Source organism: Dermacentor albipictus, chromosome 1 (assembly GCF_038994185.2).
Source record: "Dermacentor albipictus isolate Rhodes 1998 colony chromosome 1, USDA_Dalb.pri_finalv2, whole genome shotgun sequence".
NCBI lineage: Eukaryota > Metazoa > Arthropoda > Arachnida > Ixodida > Ixodidae > Dermacentor > Dermacentor albipictus.
Genome location: NC_091821.1, coordinates 223690244 through 223695468, shown reverse-complemented (window position 1 = coordinate 223695468; position 5225 = coordinate 223690244). Strand labels below are relative to the sequence as shown.

The following is a 5225-nucleotide window of genomic DNA, read 5'->3' as shown; positions in this document are numbered from 1 at the left end:
GACCGTCCGGGCTTTGTCAACCCACGTTCTATTTTCTTTATTTCCTTTTTTTTTGTCGTTTCGCGCTGGTGCTGCCTCGTGATTTGTTGCCCACACAAACATCTACATTGACAGGCCTCTTAGCCTTGGGCCTGCTGGACAGAGCTACTCAGTCAAAGTATAGACGGCGGCTATTTCTTTGTTTCTTTCATTATCATCGACCTGCCAATGTTGCCGATCCTGGTGATAATGGCGTCGGGGCTTCATCCGATCCAATGACGAAGGGCAAAAAGAGTATTAAGTAGAATAGATGGTTAGAAAATACGGCCCTTGATATTTGTAATAGCAACGGTCATATTTTCATAATCATAATAACCATAGTCATAATCATAGTCATGATAACCACATAACTCTCGCTACATGAACCAGCTAAGTATGAACGCGTGTCTTCAGTGAAATGCACACTCGCTATAGACCAGAACACGCTAGTCTCGCACCCAGACTAACCGAACGCATACTCTCGCACCCGGGTTGCCCGGTCGACCGGCGCTATTTTGTACTGGGCTGCCAAAGTGTGTTCGCCGGCGACCAGTAGACATGGCAAGCGCCAGCTCTAGGGCTCCAAAGTGCGGAAATGTGCCCGTTCACACGGATCCAAAGTAGAAGAAGTCATCTGGGCATCATTGCGTCGTGTTTGGATGCCAAAACAACCAGTGGAAAAGGAGCAGGTTGCTTAGCGCTGTTTGCGAAGAGCACAACACACGTAGGGAATCGTGCCGGTGCGGTGTTTTCAGCCTGCGCCGATTTCCATCCGCAACGAAGAATGCCAAGCTGCGCCACCGGTGGATAGCTGCAGTGAATAGGAAGAACTACCAACCCAGTGAAAATGCACGAGTGAGTATTCGATCTGTGTATATTTTGATGCCACGTTCAACTTTGCGCCCTACAAACGTAATACGCAGGTTTGCTCCGAGCACTTTCTGGGCAACAAGCCTACAGAGCAGAATCCCGCGCCGGTGCTTCGCGTTGGCTATAACAAAAAGGCAAGCCTTTTCGTGTTTTCATTCAGGCAGAGCTCCCGACGGTTAAGCGGAACAGTTGAGTTTGCGGTTAGCGATACTTGCAGCTGGTGCACGGAATGACCATTAAGCGTGAACGACAAGTTGTAGGCCTTGCTGGTGAGCGTTATTGCTAATGAAAGTAAACCGAAGTCTGCTCGTCACGTAGCATGCGTCCACAAAAACGTAAACGACGACTACTCGTCTCCGAAGGTGTCTTTCAGCGCACCTACCTTTACGAGCTGGTGTTGCAGGTGTCATTCGTAACGAATTCATTTGAGCATCCTGAGCTCTAAACTGCGTGCGGGCTGTTATGCGGGGCAAAGCGCAAAATATTTCCGTTCATATGGCGAGGAAAATAAGGTGCTTAATTATTCTTGTATTTTGTAACAAAATTTTGATCGTTCTCACTAGCTTTTTTTTAATGTTTTCCTTTCTAAGGGAGCGCCAACAATCCGATGGCCTCGCACAAGCGAAACAGGTCTGGTACCAGGTAGCTGCAGTTGGTGGGGCTAATTTCTTGGAATGCAGGTGCGGTGGTTGTCTTGTACCAAAGGGGTCCTGATGATGCAGCTTTAAGTAGGGATGGTAATTTTACGTGCCCTGTCATGGTTTGTGCAACTGTACAACACCTGCATCTGTCATGCTCACCCTGTTATACGGGCTTTGACTGCACATGTAGTTGAACATTATAACTACTGCAGTACCTCATTTTCCAATGAGTGCAGGTTTAGCATCATATGCTGCTTGTTCGAGTGCTGTAGGCTTTTGTTCTGAATGTTGTACTCTTAAGTGGTTGCACGATACAATTGGCCTGGTGTATTTTCTATTTCATTTTGAGAGGACTTTATATCTTCGCAAAAGTGATGGCATGGGAAAGAACTACAGCCCTTCTTACTATAACATCTATTTTGTTTTCAGTGTGCAGGTGGTGAAGGGCAGGCGTCTGCTAACCAGGCAGTCAAACGACCTCGCCAGTTGGTTGCCAAGCGCGGCCAACCCAGTAGAGACCATTACAAACAAGACCAAACTGAAAGTGCAGATGACAGTGTTCTGCGTGCTTTAATAATATATGGCACCAACACAGTGCTGTAAATTCCTTCACAGGTTACGTGCCAAAAAGCTCACAGGTGTTCTAGAATATAGCGCGCGGTTTGTACAAACGTAATAGCGTACCTACCCGATGTATTCGCTTCTGCAGTCTGCACAGCACTCAGTGTGTCCATTGTGGACTTGCACGAGGTCTTGAAGTTTGATTGAATCCAGACAGCGAAAATGACAGGTTAGAAAAAACGTGAAACACGCCTTCCGCCCAGCTAAAAAGCCCAAGTTTCGCTTTCGCGCCGGGTCGCATCTCCCGGCGTGGCAGCCCAGGCCTGCTACTTCGCGGCGCTTGGGATAGATGGCGCGACCGGCGCTCATCAATATGGCGGCGCCCTTTGAATTCACGGTGTTCTGGTGTATAAATCACCTCCGTTCTTAGTGTTATACTTTTGCATAGGTAACAAAGAAGTCGCAGTTTCGCCCGAAAGGCGAAGCAATGATAGCAAATTAGTAGGCAGATATACAAAGTAAGAAGAGTAGCTTTATCGGCCGTATGAACTTGTAAACATTCGCTTACTAACTAAATTAACAAGCGTGGTGACACGCGCGCACACGCAAACATCAGCACATCTCACTCGATGACTGCGGAAACTCGCTGTCAAAACGCTGCAGTGATGAAGCGCGGAAGCAGGAGTGAGCGAAGTGCACATGACCTAAGCGCTGCCTATCGCTTCAACGCAAACAAACAGTATTGTGTATTGTGTGTATGCAATGAATTAAATAAATAAAGAAAAAAAAAGAGTGGCGAGAACACAGCGCACGCGAAGCCAGGAGCCGTCGGCGCACCTAGAGTCTGTGGACATTGCAGATCGCTTTCAAGATAGGGCCCACGCGGTCGCACGCGGCAGCGCCATACGCAGTTGCCGCTGAAGTAGAACGCTCCCCCCCCCCCCCTCCTCACTCATCTGTCCTCGGTGCCTTGCGTGCAACTCAAGACGGCGTGCTTCCTCCCCACTTTCTTCCCTTGCGCGCGCGAGATTGAGCAGCCATCGTCGGCTCACCCTTGCGAGCTTTCGCTCGCAAATACGCAGAATACGGCACGCGGTAACGATATTATCGCCCTCGGACTTAGTTCGGAACATCATGGCGACGGCGATGGTGACGGCAGAAATGCAGCTGGAGTGTCCATATAGTTCCTATCACAATAAAAAAACTTGCCTTGCATAGAACCTCTGACGCAGGCACGTAGGCCAGGCCCCCCCCCCCCCCCCCCCGAAATTAGGACGCATACCTCCTCCCCCCCCCCTGAACCTCGCCCACGCCACCACTTCTCACGCACATTTCTAAAGCGCAGCCAAATCAATGTTGAGATTTGACAGCTATTCGGGGGTCAACATTTTGCTGCCTTTTTCACTCCTTTTGGATGGCGGTAGGTATTGGCGTCTCCTAGGATGTGAAGGCCAGTTTCCTCATCAATTCGATGCCCGCGCGATTAACTCCAGATGCATTCAGTTGTCACCGTCTATTCAACGGTCACGCGCATCGTTGTTGCTTCGTTAGTTCAACCTTCTTCGTTTAGACTGATCCAGGGACCAGGAAAGGGATTCAGTTCGTGGTCAGCTGGTCTGTATGCACGTGAAACGAGTTGCGGCCAGAGAAAATGCCAATTGCGTTTAACCTTTCTTTTTGTTTCAGTATTTCCTCGAGTGACGGCTCGCCGCGACGCTGACAGATCCTCGGAACCATATACCCGCGATATGGGTTAGATAAGGTGGAAAATAAGATAATGCGAGACAGCGTCCATCATCAAACACTGCAGTAACCCTTAAACTCATAGGCAATATGATTGTCACCCGTTAACTCGTCTGGTTTTTTTCCTAATTGTAAAGCTCTTTTCGTGCAAAACTGCCAACTGGAAACAAGAGTCGCAAGGATTCGAGAAATTAAGCGATCTACTAAGGGAGAGAGCCAACGCAACAGCCCAACAGGAAGGAGAAGCGAAAATTAACAAATTTAACCGTTCTTTAAGAAAATATTTATGGATCAACATCTTTTTATTTAAAAAGGAAGTAGAGAAAACGCTGCCAAATGTGGAGGACAATTCCGTGTGTTCTCAATGACGCTTCTGCAGTTATCATTCGAGCCGCCTAACGTAGCCACTTTTCTGCTGTGCTTACGTAGGTGTTTTTCTAACCTTTCGCTTTGGGCTCAGTACGTGTAGAATCGCAGCTTCCTGCGCCATACGCGGTTGTACGCGACTGGCGGCCACGCATAGTTACGTAACTTCCCAAATAACAATATGAGTCGGTTGTGGCACTTAACTTGTTAGAGCAGTAAACGAGTGATCCAAAAGAACTGTCATTGTTCCGCAAATATATATTTCTGTATAGTTCTTCCAGAGCTAATTAAAAAAACGCTACTATAGTCGGATACATCTTAAGTCTGCAATGAAACCCCGCCCACGCCCTCATAACCACCAGTCACTGTTCCCTCGCGAGTCTGCAAATAATTCGTAATTCAAACTTTTTCAGTTACCCAAATAAGGCGGTAATTACAAAAGTAAAATTATTAGCGCGTAATTGTATACCTTTTCCCTCGCCTATAATAGTGGAATGGCGAATGCCTAATTCTTTATTGAACTGAAATAACATGCTTTCTTCGCTACAACTATTTGTTGTGAAGTATAAATTCAGTTGGCAGTGAAGCATGAGTAAAACGGGTTAAGCAGTGAAATTAACTGCACCGCAGGCTTTTGAAGAGCGAAATGCTCAGACTCCATACATCTTGTCCATGTCTGTTGCACACCTCATTGCTTCCGCCGATGAAAAGACTCTTTAAGAACAGCAGACGCTGCGTAGGTATCAAGTACGACGCCATTTTGAAAAGGCCGCATGACGACGATTTTGTTTGCTTCTGTGATTGGCGGGCGGAGTAACACAACTCCGCACGGTCCGTGGGCCTTTGTTGCCAACTGCTGATTATTTAGGTTCTATTCTACGGAAGTAATCTGTATTTTACACTTTCGGTTCTTTATTTGTTTTGCAATGTTCTTCCTGCGCTTATTTCCTGCGCGAGTTCATTTGACGTGGTTCTTTGTTTGCCAAATAAAGGAGAGATGTATCGCACAGACGTACCTGTAAAATA

At 47.3% G+C, this 5225-nt stretch overlaps 1 long non-coding RNA gene across 1 annotated transcript; it reads left to right on the top strand.

Moving 5' to 3' along the window:
- The first annotated feature begins 470 nt into the window (after positions 1-470).
- LOC135912051 (uncharacterized) lies at positions 471-2078 on the top strand. Its single transcript, XR_010567545.2, has 2 exons — positions 471-873; positions 1959-2078. It is a non-coding gene; the product is annotated as an uncharacterized lncRNA (long non-coding RNA).
- The last annotated feature ends 3147 nt before the right edge of the window (positions 2079-5225 follow it).